Genomic DNA, 18,568 nt, shown 5'->3' with positions numbered 1-18,568 from the left:
TCATTTATTCCATGTCCCAGAGAGACAATTTTATAGAAGCTAAGCCTTTCATGTGTGTTTTTGCGAAAAAATAGCAATACCGGATTGAACAATGGCGATGCCATTCGAGTGAGTAGGTACGTACTGAAGCCAAGATTGATGAATCGGCGTTAGCTCCTCACGGACCTGTTATCCTAACTTACTCAGTCAACTTTGTTGATTCATCAACGGACATTATTACATCTTTTTCAACATTTTGATACCCCAATTCATAAAACAATGCGCCAGCATACACTACTGTTGCAAGGCTGGAGAACCTGCACAGCTAGCGGACCCGCTGTCATCGATGGAGTCCCGGCTGTTGTACCTCCTGTAGATTTCCCAGCTTGCCTGTAAAATTTCTCCGTGATTGGCAGGCCCGGATCGTTTTATCCGCAGGCTTCACGCCTTTCCTAAAGTAGACCGCGTTAGCACGAATTAGAACCCGCGGCAAAGGGCTCAGAGTCGGTGCTTTTCGGCGTCGGTGCTCTTCACTTCAGCAGCGAACGCACGTGAACTGGCGATGAGAACAATACGCGAAAGTTAACGCCATCAACGCTGCGCAGTGTTTTTGAGGTTCAGCTCGCACACGCCGTGAGCTCCTCACGAGGTGCGCGCCCTCGTGCTGTCGGTGATTTTTATTTCTATTTTTGTGAGCTCATCACGTGGTGAAAGCCCACGCGCCAGTCAGAACGATGCCGGGTGCTCCTCACAAGGCCCACGCTCGCGTGTGCCGGGCTGGGCTGAGTTATGTGCTAACGCCCCCCGACAAATATAAAAGCTTGAACCACTCCCCTGTTAAAAGCGGGTAAAAAATGTTAGTGTGTACCATGTTAGGCCCAGGTTCAGCCCATAAAATATGTTATCTTATCGTGAACGTCACCGGGTTGCCGTGCACGCTTAAAATCACTGTAGGTAGAGCTCAGTGCGCTGGCCGGCCGCGTCATAGCTTGAATCATAGTATTAGGATTAAGCTTTTTGTCATACCTTGGCGTTCGCCCGGCCTGCGCTATATGCGCTTTGTTGGTAATGGTTGGCGGTACAATGTATTTATGTCCTTCAGCTACCACGTTGTGAACTAGCACGTCTTTTTTTCTGTTGAAGGAAATGAAAAAAAGAACGGGGACAGAAGCATAAAGAAAGAGAGAAAAGAAATTTTCTTCTTTCAATTTGAGGTGCGAAGACGCAGGAAAAAGTGGAGTCTTCCCTTGCTCTAAACTAGCCTTAAATTTACTTTTTTACAGGCTTGAGTTGGATTTTTCTGTTGCTTTACGTTTGCTTTTCTCTAACTTTAGCGTTGCTTTTCTACTATGTCTTCAACTTGGCTTTTCTATACCTCTAACTTGGTTCCTTGTACGTGCCCTTTTCATAGTTGTTAGCTTAGGCTCTACAACCTCGTCTCTTTTTATCCTTCAAATCGGCAGTTCGAGAGATTTAACGTTGTCTTTTCTACAGTCTTTTAGCTTGGCTTTGAGTAACTTCACCTTCACAACACCACAATTATGTACCGCCTGTAAAAGGCTTGTCTTTAACACAGCTTTCGTTCTCTCAGCCCTATCCTTCCCCGCCGGTGCGGGATTTGAATAAAACTACTGCGGAATTCTGAAGTCTTAGCCCTTCGCTTTTGCCTCCGACATGTTTGGAACGAGTATGTTTCGGCAGTTTTCTTACGTGGCTGGTTGAAGTTTAAATTGCTGTTGTAGACAAGCGTGTTTCCGACTGTACTCTTCTTCTAGTAAGGCTGCTGCTATTGCTATTGGTGAAGACCACCAGCTCCCCCGCTTGAAAAGCTTAATATCGGCTTACCAAATCTTTCGCCGACACTCCGCTTCTTCCGCGCTAGTGAGCACTTTCTTGGGTACGCCCATTTATAGGTAGATCGGGCAAAAATGCAGTGAGCCAACGCAATCTCTCTGTACTACGAGAACCCCTGTACGTCAGAGACCATGTTATCAATAGGCACAGTTATTGCCCGACGCGTAAATCTTCATCCGAACATCGGCCCCCACACGCGCACTATCCCCAACTGGTCGTAGGCTCTTTGGCTACTCGCCAGTTCCCCTCGCACTTCTTTCCCTGTCATTTTTCTCCTATCCACTTCGTGGCGACAAGTTCTGAGTGACGCAATATTTCAGTAAAGCTCTTGACTTGGCTAGTTGTCATTCATAGTTCTTGTTTGTGTGTATAATTTCGTCCACGTGTGCTCTGACTGTGCTACATACCACCACTTTTTGAGCGATGCCCACACACTTCCCCCCAATCGACAATCTTCGCCGCGGCTCGCACTCCCCCCACCTGCTCGACGGCTCCTTGCTTTTTCGACCTTTACCCTCACACTTCGTGGCCTAACATTTTTCACCTTCTCACTTTGTTCCGCAAGATTCTGAGCGACGCAAGTCGCGGCGCTGAAACACAAAAATAAAGGGGAAACAGAGATTCACCAAGGCCGGGTGCCTCTAGATTTCCAGTGCGTGGAATGACTGCCGTGACAGGTTTGGAAGCTGCCTCATCGCAGTAACCAATCGAGAAAACTGGGTGGGTGAGCGGTGTTGGATTGCGGAGATGCCCTTGTCTTCTCTGGGAACCTGAAGCGTCCCCCATTATTGTACCGGTGTCATTATGGGCGTTACATCATGGATATTAAGGTCATGTATTGTACCGAAGCTTGCCGCATGAAAATAGTGCGTTGTTGAAGATCTAGCTTATAGCGTGTGCGCAAGTCTTTAAGTAACGTTGGGTTTGTTGGTGAGGATGGGTGCAATTGATTTGACTGTAGGGTTTAACGCGCGATGCAACGTAGGCGATGAGGCGCGCCATAGTGGAGGCCTCCGGATTATTTTGACCACCTGGGGATCTTTAGCGTGCGCCGAAATCTCGTACACACGGGCGTTTTTGCTTGTCTCCTCTATCAGAAAAGCGGCCGCCGCGGCCGGGAATCGAACCCGCGAGCTCGTGCTCAGGACGTGTGCAATTCACAGTGAATGAGCGTGCATTAGCAGGACGAAGAACAAATGCTAAGAAGACACGAGAAGACGATAACTGGGGAGAGCGAAGTACGCTGCGCACGAACGAAAATCCCCTCAAGATCTCTTAATGAAATACCGAAAGGCGGAAGGTGCGACCAACCGCTTGGTTGGCATACCTTGTTACCTCGACTAAGGAAGCCCAAGTGTCTTACCGTTAGTGCACTGCACTAGGAATTCTGGCCCTTCGTATGATAGAATTTCGGTTCTAATTAAAATTAATAAAACATCTGCTTTGCTTTCAGATGCACTACTCCAGATTATTTTTTATCTGAGCCATAAGCATATGAGTCCAGGTGCCGGTCTGCGCTGGTGACGGTTACTTGCGCGTTGGGTCGTCGGAGGTAAACTTTTTCCAAACAAAGACATTTGTTTTCTTGCGTCTTATTATCGTCCTCCGACTCCCGTACCTCTAAACCAGGGATTGGCAATGGACACCGCGGAAGGCCGAATGGCAAATAGGATTGGGGGCGGCGGGATGCGGCTTTGGAGGCAAAGAAAAAATTCAGCAATTTCAGTATAATATTTCACAATTAGTGACAGTAATCTGACTACGGACGAGCATAGGGGACAAGGCCAACTCAACGTTTTAAATTATCTGTTCTTTACTCCTGCCTAACCTAATTTGAGGTCAAAACTGGAGTGTAGGCTCTTAGATAGGAAGTGACAGGGGATGGGGGTTGTGACGGCGTGCTGCGGGCCTCATAATACTGCCTTGCGTGCCGCTGGTTGCCGACCTGCGCTCTAAACCAGAACATACCTAATAGAAGAGTACTAACCTTATTTTAATATATTCTTAACGAATAGGTTGGACAGGCAAACTCTAATAAATATTTTTTCAATGATTCACACCATTCTTATCATTAATGCTCCAACTCAAAAAGGTACCATAGGCTAATTCTAATATGACGCCGAAGCGTCGACCAAACGGGGGCAATGGGGGTTAGGGCGCCTTATCACTCGAGCTCAAAATTCTTGCTATTGAATTGCACTGTTAAGCGCCTAGATAGGACGCAAAACCATGTTTTAGGCCTCCGAATTCAAAATTATGGTCGCCATATTTTTCTATTATTGCTATATATTTTATCCAATGACGTGCGCGACCTCTATGTAAGATACCAAAACCAAAACTGTTATTCTTTTTGAAGCAAGAAGGCGCCAAAAGTTGTGAAAAGCCTTTCAATTATCCTTTAACACTGCTTTACTGAAGACAATAATTGGTGGAATTCACCAAGCGCACTGCTCATATTTTCGTTCAATTGCCACTGTGGCTTGCTCGAGAGTGGCATGTAATAACAGGCATAAATTGAAAGCTGTAACTGCTGTTCTATATACTGCTTTATGCCTTCAGGACGCAACATAAAGACGCTAAAAATAGACATTAGTAATAACTTCGAAAGATTAATATTTATTAGAAATTAAATAGTGTGTCCAACCGACAAAAATGCTGGTTCGGTTGCGGTTCTGGCCCAGGCGAAATCATTTCGTTCCGGTTAAGTTGCGGTTCGACAAAATCACGTAGCGAATTGGTTGGCGAACCGGTTCGATGAGTTGAATTATTCCTAAAATTAGAAAAAAAAACTTTTATTAGTTTTAAATGACAGGCAAGTCAAAATACAAACAAAAATTCAATATGCTGCTGTTCCCCAAGGGCAGTGGCGCAACTGCAAAGCAAACGTTAAACAATTACGAGATATTAAAAAAAACAGATGAAGTGGTGACGATTTATCACCTACTTTCTCGCCCAAATTTAATGTTGTCTTGCGAATGTTCATAAAGCAATTGCCCTCTTCGGTGGGATATATTTTCTGCCTTTTCCCTTTTTGTTGAAATCGCAATCGTCGCTATGGAATCGCCCATCACGCTAACCTTGAAGCCTTAAATTTAGGCCTGCGTACTGGCGTGTTCAAATAGCAGCGGTTATTACCAATGGCGCACATTTGTAATATTTGTAACAAAACAGAAAAATGCTACAACAGGCACATAAATACTACCAATGGATTAGATTATTGGGTAACCCTGAATAATTTGTTAGCTGTCACCTTATCGAGTGTGTTAGCCACCCTTTTGTTAAAAGTAGGCTTAGTCAACGCTCGGTCACTGCATTATTGCTCTGACCACTGCGATTCCTTTTGCGATAGCTATACCGGATGTGTGCATAACAATCAGTATGTCATCTAACCACCTTACCCCCGGCCATCGTTCCGTGTGCTACATTGCGGAATTCTAAAAGAGATTATGCTGTAACAAAATAAAAGGGAAATTTCACGCGTGGAGCATGAGATGGGACTTCTTTGGTAGACACGCTCTAATTCGTCCAGAGCAGTACTCCCCTCTGGAACGAGTAGCAGTAGAAGTAATGTAGCGAGTTGGGCAGTCAGTAACACTGTACCTTGGAAAAAAACAGACCTGAAAAAGACAAAACTGCAAAACATGCAGACAACATGATCGCTGGGCGAATGAGACAGTGGCAGCTACCGGCCTGCCTTTCTGCAGGTGTCATCTACCTAATATTTGTTCCTGTTTCCAAGAAAATGTTGAGGGCTGAAGTTTCTTGCCAAGGGATTAAGTGTGCACCTTAACAGTTCTCCCTGACATATCTCTTGTTATTTGTATCTGTATCTGTATCTGTCCACTGTACTGTACTTCAAGACTGATCACGGAACTCACTTCCTTTGCTATAATGACACGTTTGGTTGTGAAAGGCAGAGAAAAGACAAGTATAGAGCAATATCCACGTTTTGGTGCTTTTTTACTTATTCGGTTTTACTTTTTGGGTACCTTTTTGTTGTTTTTTACTTAAACACGTTTAAATAAACTGGCGCATTTGATGCGCCGTGCTGTATCTCTCCTCCACGGAGCAGCTTACGGTGCAGGCCGGCAGACTTATTTTAACCAGCTGCTGATAATAAGAGTGGATCAAACTCTTAATACAGGCACGTTCTCGATTTTGATCTACTTCATAAAAAGGGTCGTAGGGAAGGGAGATCGCGGCCACTTGTGGTAAGCAGCAAATTGCTTAGCCACTGAGCAGCTCCTGCGGTCACACGTGTCAAGTATTAACAATTTGCAGGTTATGGCCCTTTTAAACAAATTATGAAGCGCAGAAAGCTTGTACACATCGGGTGTGGGCTTTCGCTGTTGCGCAGTGGAGCACTCATGCAGCCTGATTGATCCAATAAAGCCGCAGCTAGGGAAGGACAAAGTCATGTTATATCCCCTGGAAGCTGCAGAGAATGACAGTTAGTTTGGTCAGCTTGCACTATGCTCGCGCTTCCAGCAGCAACAGACCATTGCTTCAAGGTGCTCTGTCATTTCCGCTGTTGTTACGTAGAGTGTGATAATATTCAATTGTCTGTAGGGGAAAGTGCGCGAGTGGGTACGAATTTGATGGTACGTGAAAGAAAAAAACGCCTAAATTGCAGTTACTGTGCAGTATCAACACCGGAGGGTCGAACCGCTTCGGCATGAACCGGTAACCATTATTTCCTCTTTCGGTTCAGTTCAGGTTCGGGTTCAGCGTTCTAAAAAAATAACGGTTCGGGTTCGGGTTCAGTTCCGGTCAAAATACCGGTTCCGTTCCAGTTTTCGGTTCAGTTCGGTTCCGGTTCGACACCCTGAAAATAACATACCTGTAGCTGACGGTTGTAAGCTGCAACTCAGGCAATTTTCTTATGCACAGTAGACTCGCGATAATTTGAACTCAATGGGACCCCAGAATATTGGTTGAGTTATCAGAAGTTTGAATTTCTACAATTTCTCGTAAATATGACAAGAACAAGTATACGAAGATGTGCTGCAAGAAAACATTCACATTTGCCACATTGAGCAACAATACCAAAGTGATATTCACGCTTTGAAAATGAAATCATTACTTTATGACTGCTTTTTTTGCATGAGTGTTCAAATCATTTATTCATGCGAGGAAGAGCAGCCAGTTTATTGCCAGAGCTTTCAGAATTAGTCAAGAACTTGCGGACCCTAGCAATGTACTCCAAGCATGCAGGTGAGGAGCTAGAAATGGCACATTCTGCAGATATTTTCCCAAACAGACAAGCAAAAAGTACGAATTAAGCGAATTTACGCAATAGGCCTGGTGGAATCAAGCGGCGTTCAAACAATTTGAAGACATTATGGCCCTACCGAAGAGGACAAATTTGTTTGAAATACACAAATTTTTTTATATCCGAGTTTGATTTAGCGCGTGTCTTGTGTACAGTGATATTGCCCTAATTGTGGATGCGAGGCGTCTCGAAATGGCCAAATATAGTTCCGATCCGTTAAATACTCTTTGAAAAGATGCATAGCAACAGGACGTTGTTAACGGAAAAGTTTGTACTAGAGCCCGTCGGCAGTGGCAATTTTAAGGCGCGAGGAAATGCAGCTGCGCCGGGATGTTTAGAACTTGTCTTTTCAATATTGGAATGATCTTGTAGCAAAGACGTGTTTCATGATCACCCATTGCGTTGAAAATAGTGTTGGATTATTGTGGGCTTCTAGAGACGAGTACATCACTGAACATGTTTGAATTAACCTGTTTGTGGAGCACGCGGAACGTAGCCTAAGAGTCACTGTGAAAACAATACAAGCTGCCACCATCTCAAGAAATGTTTATTTCGAAAAGTCAATACTTCCGTTTCCACTGCTAATACCGGCTGTTTACCGGTTTTCTTTTCGGTAACCGGTTTTTTTTTCGGTTGTTGTTTGAATGTATGATTAGGGTGAAACAGATAGAGACCTTAACGGTCAATGCTATTCCCCAGGTGGCATAAATAACTCTCTCAAACGGCACTCGAAACCACAGGTTGAGGATGAATAGTGTTCTTAAAGGCTCCATGGCGAAAATTTGTCTTTATCTGCACTTAGAGGCATTGAGGCGCAAGCACCGAAATAGAATGTTATAGACGTTATAAAAACACCATCACAGCAGTTACTAACATCAAATTCATGCTCATATAACAATGCAGCACAATCGGAGGCCACTGAACATCATAGGCCTAACATCGTGTCTTTCCTCGTCACGTTAGGAAGAGGCAAAACGAGAGAGGGTATTTCTGAAGTAGTGAGTGCCTGACTGACCAATTGGTGTATGTTGAAGGTTGAGAAAAACTATTAAAAATGCGCAAAACAAAGTGGAGTAAAACGATACACATCTTGTAGGCAGGTGACAACCATGAGTGTTTATGGACTCATATCACCTTTGTTGTGCATATTTCTTTCGCTAGTATTTCTCAGCCTTCAAAATGTACCTACTAAACCTATCAAATCAAATCAAATCAAATCTTTTTATTTCCAGAATGAATTATCGATGGTTTCCTAACTAAAAGCTGCAGTAAATCAGCTTGACGAAGGACAGGCAACCGTTCTATTCTACTAGTTCACAACTACACTCGGCTTTTTTGCCTCTGCCAACTGTGATAGGGCGCTGACCAACCCGGTGGACGGGGTGATAATAATGGGTACATTTTACTAGCGCAAAAGACGGACCACACGAGTAAGAAAAACACAGGAAGTGTGGTTCGTCTTTTGCGCTAGTAAAATGTACCCATCATCGTCTAACCAACTAGCCCAACTTTCCGTCCTTAAGTCAGCGTCACCTTCATATTATTAAAAATTCGTGAGCTACTTTTTTTTATTTCTAGCATCGAATAAAATGATGCACCACTCCGCAAAATGATGACGACGGTAGAACACAAAGCTTTTTAGTGAGGAATTCCTTGGTCCCCGCCTAATTCTGCACTTTGAATCCTTAAAGTTTGCTCCGACGCAAACTGAGTTTGGACTTTTGATCGCAGCGCATTTGACTTTGAACCTTCGGCATTTGATTTCTTATGAAGAAAGAATCGCCTTTAACTGTCGTTTTCTCTGGCCGGCGGTGTGCGCATTTTTTAGGACCAGTTTTGTCCGTCAATGCACCCCTTTCCAAATCCGCACGGTATCGTGCATGTCTGAACAGGCAGAATTGGACGAACTTAGGCTTGATAACAAGAAAAACCATGATTCGATGTGTACCACGGGGACCGCTTTTCTCACTTCATACAAGATCATATTCATCATCAGAGTCATTTCACTCTTCAGTACTTTTTAACGCAAGAAACGCCATGAGTGAGTCATTGAAAGCTTCGTTTTAATAAGAATAATGCCATGAAGGTGAAGTAAATATGTAATACAATGTATACGTTCAACCGGACTCTTTACGACTTTTCTAATAAAAGCTTCTCAATAGTTTGGGTAAGTGTGTTGGGAAAAACCGGCGGAAAGAGAAGCAGACCAACGAACAGAATTATCAAAACACATGCTCCGTTGTTTCTTTTCCAGCCTCTGTTTCGTCTTATCGTACTTTCCTTTTGCGCCGTCTTTTTACCTATTTTTTTAAACTCCTAAAAAGGTTAGTTTACATGTGCAGAGCAATCCAGCTTGCATAACCATCGTCGCTAGGCTACTACCACCGGCAAGCACGACTAAACACTTTCCAACGGTAATAAGCGCCCTTGCCATGAACAGAGTGTACGTGAGAACTGCTGTCACCGATCGGTTGTGGCCTGAATGTCCAAGGAGAGGATAGATTCACCGAGAGGCAGGGTCCAATCGGTCACGTGATCAGCGACACGAAGGATCCACTGAGACATTAGGTCCAACCGAGCCTGAACGCCCACCGAAAAGAAAGATCCACTGAGACGGAACGTCCAAAAGAGCCTGAATATCTACCCAGACGTAAGATCCACTGCCACGGAAGGTCTAATTGAGCCTGAATGCCGACCGAGATGAAAGATCCACGAGACGAAAGGCCCAACAAAAATACAGGTTTATTCTACTCATTAGAATAAAGCTGATAGCGATGGGCTTGAATCAGTTGTGTAAAATATTTACCCATCAAGCTTAACTGACCATTTTAACAACTTTGTTCGTCTTTTGCATGCTGCGCTCAGTTATGCGTATATGGGGCTGTTTCACGTGATCGTATTGTTCGCGATGTTCACGTCAATTACAGCAATATGGTTTATTGCTAAAGCAAAAAATAAAAATTCGGTTTCAGTACTTCAACCCGTCAGAGTTTGATTTGTTGGGTTCCTCACGCAGTGCGGTGGCATCAGTAAATACACGTGAGGATTGGCGTCAAGAAATCACAACAGTTCGATAATTACCCGTATGCTAGAAAAACAGACTTCCTGCCCTTGTCATTTTATTTGAAATCAACGCGTGATCCATTTTATTGAGTTGGCCGGTGCACTGGCAACACTTGATTCAGTTAAGATTGTCCTGCAGACAAAGCAGCTCGACAGATAGTGGAATATACAGGGTGATCAAAGTTAAGTCGACAGGTTTTTTTAAAATTAGATGCTTAGTTGTACGTGAAGACCACCTCTGCTGTAAGGCTACGCGCCCAGGGGGACACAGAATGACGTGATAAATATTGATGTCGGTGGCTTAATTAACTAAAATTGCATAATTAACTTTTTAGTGACTGCTGTAAACAGACATATTTATATTGAAAAGTTGGGCGCAATGGTGTTTCTACACAGTTTCATTTGGCAGAATTTTTCTAGCGCATCTGTAATTCGAGATATCGAATTGCGAAATTTAATTGCTGTTTGCGTGATTACGCATGCAAGGCGGTGGCAGCCGGCGCAAAGCTCCTCCCTTTCGTGACGTACCTGCTGCGTACGAAGTTTAGTTTGACGACGGGGTGGAGGCATAGGCAAATGTGATAACTGACACCGCTTGCGTAATCGCAAGCTGCAGTTCTTCGAACCGCTATCAAAACACGGAACCGATCGGCATGTCTTGATGGTAGCAACTGCAATACCGAGATAAGGGATCCAGCGCTGAAGGCGGTGTGGGGGAGAAGGAGGAGGCTTTGCGCATGCGTGATGGTATCTAGATGAGCGGTCACATCGCTAACTTGGGATAGGCAAAATAAATTCAGTGTTCAATTCTCAACATTGAAATCTTTATTGAAATCAACAAAGGTATTGCCTACGCTAATGAATTCTTTGCTGTGGCATTGGGACAAGAATGAAGAGGCGGATGAGCAATAAACTATTTACATGAGCTATTTACAGCAGTTGTTCCAGCGCTAATGAGTCCAGCTGACAGCCCGAGACAAAATTACGTCGTAGTTTTTTGTCGATCAACCATTCGCGTCATCGAAGTGGCCAGCTAATATTGGTGTAGCACTATTTAAAAGTCGTTGTTCTCACCCACCACTGCCGGGTCTTTATGGAAACCTATTAATGTATCAGTGCTTTAAATAATGTTCGAAGTGCTTCCCTTCGACAGCAATGCAAAACATAAACCGCTCTCGCACTGACTGGGTAACTCTGCGCAGTACTTCTGGTCGGATGCTCGCACAGGCAGATGTTATCCTGTTCTTCATATCGTTGATGTCAATTGGCTCCGTTGCGAACACTTGATCTTTCACGTAGCCCCAAAGAAAAAAGTCGAGCGGAGAAAGGTCAGGGGATCTTGGTGGCCAAAACATCGCTCCTCCGCGCCCAATCCACTGTCCTGAAAAATGGTGGTCCAACCATCTTTTTGCAGAGGTGGAGAAATGCGGTGGAGCTCCGTCATGCTGGAACCATACCTTTCGCAAGTCATTTAAGGAAAGATCGCAGGCAAAGTTGTCGACGACAATACTAAGAATTTCTTGGGTGTACTTTTTGCTGTCGAGGTTGCCCTCAAAAAAGTAGGGTCCAATAATCCTGTCTCCTAGTATGCCACACCACACATTCACACTCCAGCGAACTTGGTGCTTGTGTTGTCGCAGCCAGTGTGGGTTCTGTTGTGACCAATAATGGGCGTTGTGAACATTTACGGTGCCATTCCGGCAAAACCGAGCCTCGTCTGTCCACATTACTCTATGTAGGAAGTCACTCTCTTCTTCAATTTTGATGAGGCCCCAATTGCAGAAGTCCAGCCGCCTTTCGAAGTCTGCCTCACTTAGGTCCTGGTGAAGGCAAACATGGTACGGATGCAACCCATGCTTTTTTAGCACTCTTGCGACTGTTCCGAAGCTGCGTCCTGACTCGTTGGCAATCTGTCGGATGCTGATTTCTGGCATAGACGTTACACACGCGAGAACATCAATTTCGAAATCTTCATTGATGACGGTGTCACTCTTCTGACGCTGACGGTGGACAGAGCCTGTTCTGCAAAATCGCCGGAACGTGGTTATAAACGTTGACCTAGACGGAAGTGGACGGTGTGGGTACCGAGCCCCGTACAGCCGCGCCGCTAACAGGGCGTTTCCATCCGTCTTGGCCATTGCAAGTACCACGTCAACTTTTGTTTCTGTTGAATACCTTGTGCCGGTGGAAGCAGCCATTGCAACATAGCGGGTCTCAACGCTTTTCTTGATTGTCGTTCGACGGGCAGCGCTAATAAAGCATCAGGCCACGGTCAAGAAGCTAACACTCTGACAAGATAATTTCCCACAGCGGTTTCAAACCGCACTGAAAATGTGCCGTAAAATTATCTTCCGCTCCCAGCTGTAACCCGGTAAAGGTCACTGCGCATGTCACACCACACTGCTGTTCTTTGACTTCAAAAGCCAAGACGATAAAAGCAATAAGTGTGCCACTTATCGCTTTTGCCTATGCCTCCACCCCGTTGTCAAACTAAACTTCGTACGCAGCAGGTACGTCACGAAAGGGAGGAGCTTTGCGCCGGCTGCCACCGCCTTGCATGCGTAATCACGCAAACGGCAATTAAATTTCGCAATTCGATATCTCGAATTACAGATGCGCTAGAAAAATTCTGCCAAATGAAACTGTGTAGAAACACGATTGCGCCCAACTTTTCAATATAAACATGTTGGTTTTCTGCAGTCACTAAAAAGTTAATTATGCAATTTTAGTTAATTAAGCCACCGACATCAATATTTACCACCTCAATCTGTGTCCCCCTGGGTACGTAACCTTACAGCAGAGGTGTTCTTCTCGTACAGCTCAGCGGCTAATTTATAAAAAACCTGTCGACTTAACTTTGATCACCCTGTATAATAAAATCGCTGGAGCATTGGAAAACTGTCATGTCACTCTTTCGCTCCGCTGCTTCAAATAGCGCTGTTAAGTATTTTGCACTTGTAGTATATTACATAGGTGGTACGCGAAAGGTGATCTGATTGAGACAAACACGTACAAATTGTTCAAACCTAGTTGAAACTCCAAATTTGCAAGCAAAAGAATATGTGAGCTTTTGCGGACAGCCGTTGCAGAGGGAGGAGGGCCTACAGAGCACTTTATGGGGCCGAATTTATTTTAACGTCCGCAACACTCGAAGTACATATACGTTTTTGCTCATGCTACTTCATTGTTCTACTGCCTTGTATATGCTCATCTACTGCCTTGTATATGCTTCATGAAAAAAGCTAGTGTCATTGCATTGAATCAAGCCGACACTTCGTGTTCAGAAACGCCGCACCTTATTCATCCGCCCAGCTTTCATATTCTACAGATAAAATTGTTTCAATTAAGACTCCTATATAAATGATTGATTGATTATGGGGTTTAAGGCGCCGATGCCACACAGGCGATGCGGTGCCCAGTTAGTGGATAGCTCTGGAATAAATTTGACCTCCTGGGCACCTTTAACGTGCCCCTAAATCTCAAACAAACGGGCGTTTTCGCATTTTTTGCGCAATTGAAAAGCGGCTGTCACGGCCGGGAGTCCAAACCACGTCCTTGGGTTCAGCTGGACAACGCCTTAGCCACTGAGTCACCGCTACCGGTTATATCAATGCATTTCTTAGATCAATATTTGGAAATGCAGCAATCATCATCATCATCACCAGCCCATTTACGCCCATTGCAGGGCAAAGGCCTCTCCCATTATTCTCCAATTACCTGGGTCCTGTGCCAACTGTGACGAATTTATCCCCGCAAACTTCTTGATCTCATCTGCCCATATAACTTTCTCCCGCCCCCTGCAACGCTTGCCTTCTCTAGGGATCCACTCTGTTACCCTTAATGACCAGCGGTTATTTTGCCTTCGCATTACATGCCCTGCCCACGTCCATTTCTTCTTCTTAATTTCTACTAATATGTCCTTAACACCAGTTTGCTCCCTGACCCACTCCGCTCTCTTCTTGTCCCTTATGTTACACCTATCATTTTCAGCTCCATTGCCCGCTGAGTCGTTCTCAATTTAAGTTGAACCCTCTTAGTAAGCCTCCAAGTTTCTGCCCCGTAGGTGAGTACCGGTAAGATGCAGCTGTCATACACTTTCTTCTTCAGCAGCAATGGTAGGCTGCCATTGATTATCTGAGAATGTCTGCCATATGCACCCCACCCCATTCTGATCCTTCTAATTATCTCTGCCTCATGGTTGTGTTCTGAGGTCACAACTTGGCCTAAGTAGATATATTCGCTTACCACTTCCACTGCCTCGCCACCTATCTCAAACTGCTGTGGTGTCCCGAGGTTATTGATAATTACTTTAGTTTTCTGCATATTAATTTTCAGGCCCACGGGTCTACTCTGTTCGCCCAGTGCGGAAAGCATGCTTTGCAATTCGTCCCCCGAGTTACTTAGCAAGGCAACGTCATCAGCAAATCTGAGGTTACTGAGGTATTCTCCATTAACCCTTACTCCCACCTGTTCCCAATCCAACGTTCTGAATACTTCTTGTAAGCATGCTGTGAATAACATTGGAGAGATTGTGTCTCCTTGTCTGACACCCTTCCTTAAAGGTATTTTTCTGCTCTCCCTATGGAGGATGATGGTAGCTCTAGACCCATTGTAGATATCCTCTAGTGTTCTTACATAATGCTCATCTGCCCCCTGGTTCCGTAATGCCTGAATGACTGCTAGGGTTTCGACCGAGTCAAATCCTTTCTCATAATCTATGAAGGCTATATATAGGGGTTCAGTATACTCAGCGCACTTCTCTATCACCTGATTGATCGTGTGAATATGGTCCATTGTTGAATAACCTTTGCGGAACCCTGCTTGTTCTTCAGGTTGACTGAAATCTAAGGTTGCAGAGATTCGGTTAGCGATTACCTTGGTAAATACCTTGTAGACGACTGACAGTAAACTTATCGGCCTGTAATTTTTCAAGTCCTTCATGTCGCCTTTTTTATGGATTAGGATGGTGTTTGCGTTCTTCCAAGATTCCGGTACCATTGCGGTCATTAGGCATTGCGTATACAGGTCTGCCAGTTTTTCAAGTACAATTTCTCCGCCATCCTTCAAGAGGTCTGCTGTTATCTGATCCTCACCAAGTGCTTTGCCCCCTTTCATTTCTTTCAAAGCCTTCCTTACTCCTTCGGTCATTACTGGTGGGATGTCTATCTCCCCTGAACTACTGTCTCGTTCGCACTATCCTGTATGTCCCGGCTACTGTACACATCCCTATAGAACTCCTCGGCCACTGTGACTATTTTATGCCTATTTGTGATGGCATTGCCTTGCTTATCTTTAAGTGCATACATCTGATTTTTCCCCACGCCAAGACGTCTCTTCTCTGCTTTCAGGCTACCTTCGTTCTTTACAGCGTATTCGATCCTCTCCATATTGTTACGGGGAAAATTCCATATTCCTTTCAGAGGGTACATGCCCAACCCGTGACAATATCATACTTCTGTATGTCAGCTGTCTTACGCCTATTGATTTACTTCGAGAGCTCGGCTAGTTCTATTCTGTCAGCTGCGGTAGAGATACTCATAGTTGGCCGTTTCCTGATTAGATCTTTCGTCTCCTGTGAAAGTTTACCAGTGTTCTGTCTGGCCATAGTGCCCCCGACTTCTATTCCACGCTCCGTGATAATGCGTGTAAGGTTGTCGCTGGCTTCCTGTGTCGTAAGCTCGGCTTCCTCGTTAAGGGCGGAATATCGGTTCTGCAGAGCGATCCCGAATTCTTCTACTTTACGTCTCAGTGTTCGCTCATTTATCGGCTCTTTCGTACTAGCTTGTTGCGGTCCCTCCTCAAATCTAGCCTAATTCAAGATCTTACCATACGGTGGTCACTACACCTTACCCTTCCGAGCACTTCCACATCCTGCACGACGCCGGGGTTATCGCATTATATGAAGTCTATTTCATTTTTGTGCTCCCCATTCGGGCTCCTCCAGGTCCACTTCCGACTCTCCCGTTTACAGAAGAAGGTATTCATTATGCGTAGGTTATTCCGTTCAGCAAACTCAACTAGTAGGTTCCCCCTGCTATTTCTACAGCCAAGACCATAGTTCCCAACTGCCTTGTCTCCAGCCTGATTCTTGCCTACTTTAGTATTGAAGTCCCCCATAACTACGGTATAGTGTGTTTTTACTTTAGCCGTTGCCGATTCCACATCTTCATTTAAGCGTTCCACTACTTGGTCGTCGTGGCTGGATGTGCGCGCGTAGCCCTGCACAACCTTGAGCTTTTACCTCTTATTGAGTCTAATTACAAGACCTGCTGCCCTTTCGTTAATGATATAGTACTCTTCTATGTTGCCAGCTATGCTTTTATTGACTAGAACTCTACGCCCAGTGCTTTTGTGTCCTCTACACCACGGTAACATAGAACGTGTCCATTTTCTTTTCTTTTTTTTTTATCCGGTGGGATTTGTCCGGCACCGGGATTCCAACCACCGTCCTTCTGCACGCGAGGCGGGTGTTCTACCTCTACGCCATCGCTGCAAATGCAGCAATACTGTTACACTATTCTGAGATCCCCGCCGAAGGGTCACACCAAGGAGTTACTTCATCTTCGGAGAGTCACTGAACTGCTTGGTGAAGGTCGAGCCATGAAGAGTGCCGGGAACATTTTACATTCGAAAAAAAGGCGTGTTGGAATTTAAAGAATTTAGGAATGGAATGCTAAGTCGTAACCAACAGTTTTTTTTAATCTGGTTATATCCTGTTTGTGCTGCATTGCACAGATAGGTGAAACTAAACAACATTTTCGGCGTTTATGCGGTCGCTAACGCAGTATTATACGGCCGCTAACGCAGAAACAGAATAAAATACCAAGCGAGGCCTGAGGCGGCCGCAAACACTCCAGCAGTGACCCGAAATGACGCCAAGTCATCTTGCAAAGTAATGGATGACGACCAGCATTTCACTGTTCGTGCTTACGCACCTGTATTTGCGTGAATAATTTTTAGGAAATACTTTAGTGCACTTCGCAACAACTATGGGTCGGAATATTGTTGTTGTAGCTACTTTTCGGACAGTTTGAACTAGTTACGGTGTTGGTTTTGCCGTGCAACACGCCCACGGCTTCCACCGATATCTGTGATGGTGCTTCTGCCATACCTCAGGAGTCACAATGACCTCCTGGCCACATGTTTTTGACTTCATATACGGACCGGTTAAGGCTTCTGTCGCCATTTGTAGCTAGTAAGTATTGTTTGATATAACTGACGTAGGACGATTCGCCGTAAGCTACAAATACATCTGTGACGGGTCCGTGTGTAGAAAATCTAAACACATTTAAAAACGAAGTAATGTACGTAATAAGCAAAAAACAAACTGATTCTTTTATCTTCGAACCGTAAAACCTTTCACATGATGAAATAGCAGACGAGCCGTCATACCGACCACAAATTCCCGTTCAATGACCAGATGTTTTGTGGGGGCTTTGGTAAAGCGTACTATTCAGATGTTATTCAAGCATAGCTCAGGTTAGCAGCTCAAAGTGCTCCAATCCAACAAGGAAACAGCAATGTCCGATGTGACGGGGGAGGGGCTTTGACATATATACTTGTTATTTGTAAACATCCTTGCATGTTCTCGTAGCCTGACATTTTTGCGTACGGGGAACGAAATTTTATCGTCAAGTATACAAGGGGTAGCTCCGTTTGTCCGACTGTATCCGAACGCTAGCAACCTCGTCTTCCTGTTTTTTAAGCACCTTCTACTAAATTCGTTGCTTAATTCCTTGGATCACTTCATCTTGCGGAACATGAGTAGACAGCTTAACCGTTTACGGCCCAGGTCGACAAATTCGTTTACTCAGTGGCACCTGTTTCGGTTTCGGTTTCACAGCCCTGGGTAGTCACTGCGAACGCTTCAGGGACTTTATTGGTTTCGGTAGTTTACTCATTTCTCCACCAGGGGCCGAGAAATCGCACATTAAAAATGGCGCCCAAGCCGGCGCAATCACGCTAGCCGCCTTCAAGATGGAAACTGATATTTCTTCGTGGTGTTCTCGTCTTTTCTGAATAACAAGCGTAAGACGCGACTTGCAGGACTTGGAGAAACACGATCGGCTAAGAAATACACCCGTTCCTTTCGTGTGCGTTCCGTCATCACGCTTGAAAAATGCACCTACACATATGTGTGGGCTGGGCTTTCGTCGTCACAAAAATGTTTCTGGGCGGCACAGGGTGGCGGGCTCGTGCACTGCAGCGCTAGCGATAAATAATTTGTTCTTGCTTTCTTGGCGTCTCATTTATTCGCGGCTTTGTGCTGCCTCATTGGTAATGTTTTCTTGCGCCTTAACCTTCCACTCGTTGCGTAAATACTTGTGATGATAATATTAATTATAATTATTAATCACCTTAATTTAAACTTCATTATTCTTTATTTTCACAAAATCCTAT

General features: G+C 44.7%; 1 protein-coding gene across 1 annotated transcript in view; it reads left to right on the top strand.

Annotated features, from left to right (window-relative positions):
* LOC144142108 (uncharacterized) overlaps positions 1-18,568 on the top strand; it is an 81,190-nt gene that overhangs the window by 1,827 nt on the left and 60,795 nt on the right. The window lies entirely within an intron of this gene.

This window comes from Haemaphysalis longicornis, unplaced genomic scaffold (genome assembly GCF_048455015.1).
Source record: "Haemaphysalis longicornis isolate Haplotype H1 unplaced genomic scaffold, Haemaphysalis longicornis Haplotype H1 scaffold_6, whole genome shotgun sequence".
NCBI lineage: Eukaryota > Metazoa > Arthropoda > Arachnida > Ixodida > Ixodidae > Haemaphysalis > Haemaphysalis longicornis.
The sequence above is the reverse complement of the archived record's forward strand: the minus strand, read 5'-3'. Positions and strand labels throughout refer to the sequence as shown.